The sequence below is a fragment of the Orbicella faveolata genome, unplaced genomic scaffold (assembly GCF_042242905.1).
Source record: "Orbicella faveolata isolate gen_17 unplaced genomic scaffold, um_ofav_v1 contig_24, whole genome shotgun sequence".
In the NCBI taxonomy this organism is placed as follows: Eukaryota; Metazoa; Cnidaria; class Anthozoa; order Scleractinia; family Merulinidae; genus Orbicella; species Orbicella faveolata.
In genome coordinates this window covers 28,108,611-28,120,594 of record NW_028301552.1, presented here as the reverse complement: position 1 = coordinate 28,120,594, position 11,984 = coordinate 28,108,611, and the positions used below count along the sequence as shown (strand labels likewise).

General features: G+C 38.3%; 1 pseudogene across 1 annotated transcript; it reads right to left on the bottom strand.

Annotated features, from left to right (window-relative positions):
• Positions 1 to 245: 245 nt before the first annotated feature.
• Positions 246 to 7,638, bottom strand: LOC110065435 (coadhesin-like; annotated as a pseudogene). The gene is made up of 7 exons (XR_016208081.1): positions 7,208 to 7,638; positions 5,889 to 6,074; positions 4,335 to 4,514; positions 2,644 to 2,814; positions 1,905 to 2,075; positions 937 to 975; positions 246 to 420 (listed from the first exon to the last, which is right to left on the bottom strand). The product of XR_016208081.1 is annotated as a coadhesin-like (transcript).
• Positions 7,639 to 11,984: the final 4,346 nt, after the last annotated feature.

Below are 11,984 nucleotides of genomic sequence, written 5' to 3'. Positions count from 1 at the left end.
AGTTCTAGTAAGGATTGGGATTGGCTTATTTTAGCGTGCTTTAACTGAGTACAGATGCACGCTTACAGCACTTGTCCTCGTTTAAGAAATATAGTTTGGTTTTAAAATACTAGTTGAATGTGTAGTCGAGGCTTCTGTATTTGTTAATCAAACATATCTTGCAGTTCCGTTGTCACTTAAAAAAGAAGACAAACTGGCGTCTCAAAGAGAAGCACAGCAATTAGATAACAATCAATCATCACACATTTCCTTCATTTTAAGCTTGCTTTATTTCTCCCACACCAACATACGAAGATACACCTGATTAACAATAATACACGAACCCAACTTCCTTAAGAGGAAACTGTGATTACCCAGTCCTCATGCACATATGTAGTAAGTAAATCCCATTGTTTTCAGCTTGATCTGCAAACCGAAGATCTGCAAGAATAACAGGTCACATTAAAGCTGTTTAGTGTAACGAATGTTTAGTGTAACGAATCGGTGGAAGGAGATAACAGTTTAATCTAAATTATCTCCAGTTTAATCCTGCAATTAGCTGAGTGCTGATCACCCTGTTGTCGCTGTCGACAGTACTGTAACTTACATAAGAAAACGAAGCTTGCTAAATTTAAGAAGAAAACTTCGTTGAAAATGGTGCGTTACAATTTTTTGAATATTATGATTTGCGCATGCCTGTGCGTTACACACCAACCAAATTTCAATATTATGGTATGAATGCTCCTGAGATAGATACAGTATGCGCGATACTTTATGCGCTAACCCCAAGCCCCACCGGTATGCTCTGGAAAATCTTGGTAAATGTTTTACTCGAAAGATGTTTGTAAACAACAAACCTCTCCAAAAACAAAATGTACGACCCAACATGAGGGTTATTACATGTAAATCATGGGAAATGTCTACGAATACACAAGGAAAATTAATAAAATAAAATACCTGCTCGCGTTTCGAAGGATTCTGTTTTCCCCTACAGTCCTGTTGAAACAGCCATAAAATCACATTTAATATTAGACCAAAAAAATAACATGCCATTAGCTGGAGTAAGTGATGAGTCGTTGTAGGTAGGTGCGATTTAAAAACATCCTAGTGTGCGCTTTATTACTGTAGAGCCTGGCTTATTCGGATACCAAAAGGACTCGCAAAAGGTTCTTTATCATCCGGGTGTCTGTATTAAGCAGGCACTGAGAATAATACTGAGCGGAGAAGATTTGGGTAAGATCGAGTCTCTACATTCTACTAGCGGCAAATCTCTCTGCCGAGGCTTTTGCTTTCAATGCATAACTGTTACAAAAGTTCCCGTCATCTCACTTTTGCGCTGCAGCAATAATTAAATTTCAGTTGAGGCGCTTATCGACGTTTAAATGCAACCGGCAGGGTTTATCTACAATTTTTGTGCCTTGGATTAGTTTGCACGTACAAATCCGCGTGATTACAGAGAAAACGCAATGGAAAGGTAAAATATGAAAAGAGAATCAACGAATGAAAAGAGTGTACAATAGCCTTTGTCTTCGCAGGAGCCCATCTACGTAATATGTAATACACGAAAGACCTTGTTTGATCACATTTCCAAAAGCCGAGAAGAGAGTTGAAATGCAACGCGTAACGCAGTATTTTTGACGGCTTTGTCGAGGTGTTTGCAAGTGTGGTCAAACACTGACTTGAGTGTTTGATAATCTTCTCAATCGAAACTAAAATAAAGGAGAAAACGGAAAAATAAAATCCTTTAAAATTATTCTAATTAAGATAGTTTCCTTTGTTTAAACTTGATGAATTGAGTTTCAGCTTGAGAAATATTATTCCGGATATCACTGCACTTGTTTCGGAGTATACTAAGCCAGAAAAGCTGTTGTTTCTATGTTCCATTTTTCCCGTGTCAGTAGGATCAAAACTGATAATCTCCATACCTTCGCACATTCCAAGGTTACAGTTTTTGGTCTGTCGTGTTATTTTTCCGCCATTTTTTCCACCTCCTGTGGGGGGTGGGTTGGTGCAGGTACGGGTACGCGTTTGCACTCCTTTACCACAGGTCACGCTACACTCCGAGTACTCCGACCATTGAGTAAACCCTCCATTTACTAAATGGTATAAAATAAAAAAAGGCGTTCAGAAAACCTGTCTATTACCTTATAGGGTTCGCTGGTCACTGTCCATTTAACCAGAGCTAGAAAGTAAAGTGATATAATGATGATACTGCCAATCTTGCCTCCCTTTCCCTTGAGTAATGACTAAGATAAAAGATGGGTGAACGTCATTTCCCCGTATTTGTGAGAGCCTGAGTCTGAGATAATGGATATCGAGGTAAAAAAATTAGGGAAGTTAGTGGCAATTTACATATTCTGGGAACAAAGTAAAACTCCCTCCTTGCTGCTCAATTCATGAGTTAAGTACTGCGTTGTAATAGCCCTTATATAAAGAGGAATCTGCTCATTTTTTGCTCGTTTTAAGAGTTTTAACCTTCGATAGATATTGAATTAGGAATATTACTTGATTTGACGCCACACGTGACTCGTATCAGCCTATTGGGAGGCAGATTCTTTATATTTATTAAACGTTCCTCCTTCTGGTTTTCTCCACTTAGACAGATTGGAAAATTATATTGTGTTTAGCTTATTTGAACTGAATTAAAATTGATAATCTCCGTACCTTTGCATGGTTTAAGATTACATTTCTTATTCTGTTGTGTCACTCTCCCGCATCCCTTTCCGCCTCCCGAGGGGGGTAGGTTGGTGCAGGTGCGGGTACGCGTTTGCACTCCTCTACCACAGGTCGTGCTGCACGCCGAATACTCCGACCATTGAGTAAATCCTCCATTAACTAAAATGGCATTAAAACAAATTAGTCGATCGGTTAACCTGTGTATTACTTTATTAGGATACGTTGATCAATGTCAATTTAACGAATGATAGGAAGTTAAGTGATATAATGCTGACATTAGCTAACTTGCCTCCCTTTCTCTTGAGCATGGACTGAGATAAAAGATAAGCGAACGTGACACAAAACAGCAGAAAATAAGAGAATAATTTTCCATAAAACCGTTAACTGCTCAGTAAGAATCTCTTTACTAGCGGGAGCCCTTCGATTTTCCGTTAGCAAAGTAACGTAACCATCATCATTATCATCACCATCATCATGATCATCATCGTCATCATTGTCATCATCGTTATCATCGTCATTATCGTCATCATCATCACCATCATTATCACCTTCATCATCATCATCATCATCGTCATCATCATCATCGTCATTATCACTTTCATCATCATCATCACCACCATCGTCATCATCATCATCATCATCATCAACAGAATCATAAACATTATGTCACCATAAACGTCAGCACCATCACTTCCACATTCCATCGCTACCATCATCGTCGTCATCATCATTGTCATCATCAATTGTTTCGTAGCCATGGTGTTGCACACAACTCGGAGCGCGTTTTTCGGCTGAAACATAAAAAAGAATACTTTTTAACGGCGTAGTAATAATCTCTCTTTTTGGTTTTCGCCTTCCAGTCCTTTCTAACAGGCTCATTTTCTGAATGATGGATACCAAACGGATTCTTGCCACATTTAATAGGTCTCCGCTTTTTAGTTTGACTAAAGAATTTATCTTTGAGCTATTTATTAATAGTTCTATTCGAGACCATAAATGTAAATGTATTTCCTTTAGCCACCTTTTTCCCCTTTACAAGGCTTATGGTTGCAGTGTTCAACCTCCAGGTTGTCTCCAACGCAATCCTTGCCACTATTCGCGCGTTATTGGGATTAGTATTTTATCCAAACTATAGAACTTTGTATGACAGGGTTCAAGGTTTCATTTCTTGTTCTGTTTTGTTGCTTTCTCGCATTTCTGTCTACTTTTTGATTGGTGGTGGGTTGGAGCAAGCGCGGGTACGCGTTTGCACTCCTTTGCACTCGCTATATTGGTGCCCATCCAGATGGGCACTAATATCGCGACCGTATGTGACGAAAAACACCTGTCATTGAGTTTTTGCTACTGAAAAAAAAGTTATTACTCTAGAACATTGAAGTTAATACTTCTTCTAGTGAAAGAACTGTTCAGTTAGCAAAGACAAGCGATAACTCGTCGCCGTCTTAATGTCACGCAACGCATAAACTTGGAAATTAAAACGCCTTCTATTTGAAAACGGAGTACCCTGCCGAGCTTAAATGTTTTAAAACGCCAAGGTCTGCGAGGTTCTTGTATCTGATGAAACTAAAACTTCAGAAGGATTGGTAATTTATAATTTGACAAATGACGTCGTCACACGAAAACCGGCCAAAACGTTGTGGAATCGTTACACTTATACTAACGCAGTAATTGTTACTTACCTTTTTCCACTTTACAAGCCTGAGTGTTGCACGCCTACTCCTCCTTGTTGTCTCCAACGCAATCCATGCCTCCGTACGCTGGAGGGGGATCGGTACAGGTTCGTGCACGATTCCTGATGCCTCCTCCACAAGTCACACTGCACTCGCTCCATTCTCCAAAGTCGCTCCATCCTCCATTTACTACACCAAACATAAAACGTTAAATCAAGGTCTAGTTTGCAAAGACACCTAAAGTGGTGAAAGCTACTTGTAAAGCATCAGCATTAGTAATACAAAGGCAAAATGATCTGCCAAAGTCCAAGATATCAAAGTCAGGTCCTCGATATAAGTTTTCTTCACTTTTTTCACTACTTCAGTTAAAGAGAATGTAGGTAAATCACGTTATCGATTGTCTCGCAATCATTATAGATAGATAAGATTGGATTTTTGGAACTGAACAATCTCGTTCCCAGAGTCCACGTGTCTTTTGGTGAGCGCCGAGACACGGAGCTCTGGAATAATCAATTTCTAGACTCCAAGATTTTAGGAGTTCCGGTTTCACGGCGCATACGTTCCTTGGTTTAAAACATGGCAATCTCTTTCCCAGAGCCCACGTGTCTTTTGGTCAGCGCCAACCAAAAGACAGTTTCAACACTCTGATCAAATCAAGAAAGCTACAATTTAATGGCATTCTGAATGCGCAAGCGACATCAGTAAACTATAGCCTTGTCGGTTCCGATATGAAATAGGAAGTTTTTCCGGGAAAATTGCTATTTCCTCTATGATGTAGTTATCCAAAGATTTGGTAAGTAACTCAAGGAAAATTTTAGTCACATTTTGACTCTGATCTTATCGTAGACCTTTTATGCAGTCCTAATTTAGGAGTAACTCTTGTACTCAAAACCAGAGGGTGATTGGTGCAGGTGCGCGAGCCCTCTTGCTTGCCTTCTCTACAGGTGGAACTACAGTCTCCCCAGTCTCCAAAGTCGCCCCAGCCCCTGTTAACTACATCAATTACACAAATTGTTAATTGTATTAAACCTTAATACCCTGAGCAGCAGATGATGCGACGCTTCAATATGTCATTAGTAGAGTGCCGCGGCAAGAAACTAGAATTCTAGCTGACTGTAACGCTTGTTACGCGAAACAACCCGACATTTGTCCACACACATTTAAACATTTGATTACCGATAGGGTCTCTCTTGTGTTGAAGCACCTACACTTGAAAAGTGTTGCACTTGTTGTTCTCGCGATTGCACGAGCATTGCAAACCATGTAAACCAAATTATACTTAGATGTTTGTGAAACTTAACGTATGTTTCTTTTCTGTAAAAGCAAAATTGCTAAAAATTCCGTCAGAATGTATTATCACTGTACTTATAGCCATTACAATGTAAATGATGTTAATAACTGTTAGGAATTGTGATTTCACTTCTCTCAGTCCTTGAGTCTATAAACAGAACACCTGCTGGGAGCTTTTGAATACTCCCAGGAACGAGAGTAAACGGCTGACTATGGATTCCTAAATGGGTGAAACGTTTTGTAGACAACTGTCAGTACCATTCAGCTACTTACCAGGGCATGGGCCACTATTGTATGTTCTCATTTCTTTGTCGTCCCCTGAGCATTGTGCTCCACCATTAGACAGAGGGGGATTGGTGCACTGAGGTGCGTGAGCGCTGTTGCTTTCCATCTCCACAGGTGGCGCTGCATTCTCCCCAGTCTCCAAAGTCACTCCAGCCTCCCTTAACTACAGCAAATCACACAAATAAACTTCTAAAGTTAGCATGAATTTTTAATTATGTAAAACATGAAAACGTTGAGCAGGTGATGCGACGCCATATCACAAACAGAACGCTCCAGCCAAAAAAGAGAGTTCTAGCTTTCCAGCCTCCATTTACTCTGACGAATCACAATTGTACGCTGACTGTAACGCTGGTTACTCCAAACAACCCAACATTTGTGTACACGCATATGAAAGCTTTTGACTACCGACAGGGCCTTTCATGTTTTCAAGCACCCACGTGACTTTAAAAAGTGTTGCACTTAGCGTTCTCACAATTGCACCGGTATTGTAAATCATGTCTAACAATACAAAGATGCTTGAGAAACTTAACGTATATTTATTTTCTGTATAAGCAAAATTACAAAATATCTCTCTCAATATTAATGTATTTCCACTACACTTCCAGCTAATACAATGTAATGACATTGATAGCTCTTGCGAATTTTGATCTCATTTCTCTTATTCCATGAGTCTATAAACAAAACACCAGCTGGGAGCTTTCATGTACTCGAAGGAACGAGAGTAAGCGTCGAATAGACCAGTTTCGATATATTAAAATTCAGCCTAACTTTGGCAATAGAAATCAGCACGAGGCTCCGGGGAATAACTATAGAGTTTTGAGGTATATTCCCCAGAGTCTCGTGCTGAGGTCTATTGTCGAAGAGGCAAAATGCTGCCGTCCACAGAATCACCCAGATAGTTATGACGGCTGTTACGATGAAGATGTTACCATTTCGTTCGATCACAAGGGTTGGAGTCAATGTAAACAGGACGGATACTACATGGCTGGCTTCTATAAAAGCGGCTGCAATGAGCTTTACTGCATTGAAAAATTCAGATGCTGAATTTTCAGACCATTTGCACCTTAAACCTAAAAATGAAATAAAATGTCATAGTATGTTATCTTTGAGACACAGAGATTGAGGAGTAAATCAGAAACACATTCACAGGTGCAGGTCAACAACATGTAAAATCTCACGTAATGAGAGTGCTCGTTCCAGATTTGATTTGAACAGTCGTCGATTCCATACTTTTTATAAGGTTGTCATGATTAGATTTTTGCAAACATAACAGTTGTTATCTTGGTAAATTCTATCAAAGGTTAGGCTTAAACGATGCCCTTACAAATTTTCCTCTTGCATCATTAACGCTCTTTTTAAAAAAACCAAGTATTCTAATAAACCACCCATCCAGCGTACTCCACCAGTTTACATTTCTACAGGTTGCAGGTTGATTGGTGTAACTGGGTTCACTTGCTGCAGAGCACTTTCCTTCTTCCAGAAGCCAAACACCATTACTTTCCGATGGATCATTTCTCCAGAATCCCTTGAGGTAGGTATTGGTTTTAGGGCACACAGACCATCCTTCCTTGTCCAGGCGTCCCCACCAGTTTGCTGTGTCACAGGTCTGGCTCAGAGTAAACTGGAATATCAGTGACATGCTGATGACGAACAAAAGACTATTGTATGTGCCTATCTTCACTTTGCACCACGCAGAGGAAACTAGCACGGCCTGGACAAAGAAAAAAGGTGATATTCGTTAGGGTCGTGGTCTTTTGTGAATGGATGGATTTCCTAATAGGTAAATTTATCATACAGTACCAGCCAAGTGCTAGTTCACGGTTTCGACTCGAAATTCGTTTCTCGATCCTCCATATTTTTGAGAATCCAGAATCGAGTTTCCATTCTTGAGTTTGGTGTTTGGAGTTTGGAGTATGGAATGTTAATTTCTTTATAATTTTGACTTTAAAGTTTGAGACACTTGAGGAATTTCTCGAGAAAACGATATATTTCTCGAATACATAACAGTAGCAACCAACAATAGCCGTTAATTGCGGCCTCCTTTATTGCTTACAAGCGATATTCAGAGTGAGCCGGCAAGCCAGCATTATCATACTCATGCCCAAATGTTGGTCCGAAGTTCAAACCTTGAATTGCGATTAAGTTTACAGCAAAAGAAAAGTAGTCAAACTGAAGACAGCCAGCGGCTAGAGCGAAATGCTAATTCCCCTGAGACATTTTTCTCACATTAGTGCATTGGAGGCACGTATAATCGGAATTTTTTTCCATAACTTGCATACGAGCCAAATACGTTGGTAGATGCAGCGCAATTTACAAAATCGTTTGCGCAGGCATATGTCGAAGAGGGGACCGACAGGACTGCTAATTCGAGGTTAGTATGGACGCGCAGTTTGATATCTCTGTGATCCTCGGGAGCAGACCGACATCCATTATTCGGGATGCGAAAAGGATAACTCCCTTTTTGATAAATTTGCTTAATCAGTATTTCCTAGAGAACAATTGATCCATAATTAATATTACTTTTGTGTAACGTAAAAAAATCCTAGGAAATCTAGTCTGATCCTAAATGATGGATATAAACCGCAGAAAAAAACATACAAGAAATATAGAAACACCGCCATAAAGTACGGTTGGCAAGACTGAGCAAAATAGAAGCGAATGGGTGCTAGCAGAACTCAATTTTTGCAGGGCCTTCTTTCAGAAATAACTTTCAAAGTCAAACTGTACAAAAACTTACCCTGCAGCTAAAGCCAAAAAAAAGGGGTATTTGGTCTCTATGTAACTGATTTTTCACCCACAACTGTATTTTAATTGTTCATCTCAATATATGAAAAGCTTGACGTTAGTATAACTCATCCTTCCTCTAAAATAGCGTGTTGTAACCCCCTCCAGAAAGAGATCAAACTAACCGCCTTGGGGTCTCAATGTCAACTTTGAAACAGTCTAATTTAAAATAAATGTTAAATTGTTAAACAAACCAAATTGAAAGCCGCATGGGTCTCCTATATGTCAATTCAACTATTCTCTCCTAGCGCGAGAAAACGTAATTAGAAAACACCCCGTAAGAGAGCGTGAGCTTAAAGCAGTACTTCTATTTCTCGATAGATAAAAATATTGTGTAGTAATCCTGCATTGTACATTTTTCACCAGCAGAAATCATTTTCCTGTGTTTTGGAGTTAAACCATAGCATTAACCATTAAATTACTCTCCAAATTAATAGCAGAATACTTATGAAGGGTTAATGCAATGTGATGCAAGGCAATTGTATTGAATGAAATGTTTTTGGTGTTTTGTAAGCTTAAGTCATTTATTCACGTAACGAAGTTTGTGAACCCAGCTATTTTTTATTCACATGGAGAGAATATACTTGATTGTTCAAAGATGCCGTAAAAGAACATGTCTCTCACTATGTTTTTGTCGAATTAAGGAATTAGGGTATCGCTGATTGAATCGCGAGCCGCTACAGCCGTTGGACTGGTGACTCCCCCATATTTTAGCCATATTTTTTAGCCATATTTTACTCTAAAAATCCAGGAATAGGACTTGTGCCTCGTTCTATCTTTCCCGTCCAATAAATGAAACATTTTGATCCACATGGAAAAAGCTTATTTGATTGAACAAAAATATATTTAATATATATAATTTGTGCTTCGCTCTATGTTTTTTCCTGTCTAATAAATGAAATAGTTTTGATCTACATGAAAACGTTTATTCGATTGTACAAAAGCGCAGCAATATAACTTGCGTCTCGTTCTACTTTTTTGCCATACAAATGAAACATTTTTTTATCCACATGGAAGAAGTTTATTCGATCGTACAAAAACGCAGGAATGTACCTTGTGACTCGATCTGTTCTTCTCGTCTCATAAATGAAATATTTTTGATCAGCTGCGGTGGTTTGTTCGATCGTACAAAAATCCAGCATTAGAACTTGTGCCTGGTTCCATTTTTCCCGTCAAATAAGTAAAATATTTTGATCTACATGGAAAAAGTTTTTTTCGATTGTACAAAAATGTAGTAAAAGAACTTGTGCATCGTTGTGTTTTTTCTCGTATTAAAAAATGAAGTATTTTGATCCACATGGAGAAAGTTTCGTTCCAAAGAAAAAAATTCAGCACTCACCTCAAAACTCACTGCCTAGCCTTTGCAGCAGAAACACAAAAACTTAATGGTTAGAACTCTTCACTCTGTAATAAACAGTGATGGCATTATGAGTTTTTCGGGGAATTATTAGTATACGTCATGTTTTACGATAGACCAACATTGTCGTGGCAACACACCAAGTTATTGCTTAGATAAAGAAATATATAAGTTAATCGCTGCCTCCTTATTCAAAACAGTTTTAACAAGTTAAATTCCAGAATTTGCTTTGAAAATTTGAACTGGTTTTAAGGAATTCTTAATTTCGTATGTTATTACTCAATATCTATTTTTAATTATTTCAAATAACAAACTCAAATGAATAACACCAATTGTAAACAAGCTGGGCGTTATCTACTTCTCATTAAGCTAAGAGAGAAGATATTAATAATAAAATGGTGAACTGCGGCGCTCGTAATTTGATTTGATTACAATTCATAAGCTGAAACCTTTTTTTGATGGTGACTTTAATGATAAATCCAACCGACCCCTTAATACTTGATATTTTCGCTTTAAACTCTACATTAAAACTACTTTTTAGAATAAGGTGTGTGATTTATTATTGCTATACCTCCCAACTCAAATACGTTTTCCGATTGGAGGAGAACGTGTCACGCGTCGTGGGTCAAACTCACTAACTCACTAGGGCGAACCAAACTCACTCACTCCCTAGGGGAACAACAACTTAAACTTTCGACTCGCACGTGATCAGGTCGTGCTCCTAAAAACCGCGGCAAATTTGTGAGCCAGCCGGCGTCAAGCAACGATTTCTTCAGTTGCGGTTTTTTTTCCCCCCATTTTTGAGTTGGGAGGTATAACAAAACACTTAATGACTGGTCCCACGGGAAAGAGTGAGTTTTGTTCCCCCTCGACCTCGATGTTCCCCTCGGCTTCGCCTCGGGGAACTTTGAGTGTCTCAGGGAACCAAAACTCACTGTTTCCCTTAGGGACCAGTCATTAAGTGCTTATTATTTGATATCAACTCAAATGGCCTGAGTGATATCTTCTATATATACAAGTTAAAAATAAATAATTTGACTAATATTAGGGGACGATGCATACAAAAACATGGTAAAGTTATAAAAGAAACGATCTTGCTATGTTGTTTACCGTGTGTTGTTGTTTCGTATTAATTTTGGAAGACGTAAATATGTCTTTCTTTTGGTCTGTAAAGAGGATGAGGTCATGAGCTTTCCAGAAATAACAATACGTTTTCTTCATTTAACAAAAAGACAAAATTGAATTCAATTCAATGGCTGATAATCGAACAGATATTTTAGCATCTACCTCTCTGGTAAGCGTGTTGGCGTTTAGGTCATGTATCTGAGCTCTAAGAACTCTCTGCTCTCTGTGATCAAGAAATTTGCTTTTTTAAGCGTATTTAAACATAAATGTATAAATGGGTCATATTTCTCCAATAAAACAACGTTTTCGTGGCAAGATATCTACATGTAAAATACTGACGGGGCTGTGAAAAAGTATTGTGAATGGATATTTTAATCTAATTAAAATAAGTCTGTCTGGCACCCAAAAGAGTTTTTGAGAAGTTTAAATTGTATATTCTGAATGTACGAGGATTGAAAAACGTTTATTATACATCCGATGATCTCTTTAAAAATTTCAAAAGGTTTCAAATTTAAAATAAAATTGTTAAAAATAGTAAACAAGCCAAATTAAAAACCACTAAGTTGTCGTTTTATGTAATTAAACTTAAGGCTTGCTTAGCATGACTTGATGGCAACATTACGGCGATTAGTTATTATTGTTTTTTTTTTTTCAAAATAATATTTTCCTCTCTTTTTGGGCCAGATTATGGGCTACCACCCGTTGGAACAAAATATAGGGCCTAAGTTATTAAATTTATCCCCAACTGATAACAGAACTGATCAAAACTCATCTACATGTTAACCAAAATAACAGCTTCTTTTCAGCTACAATACAAT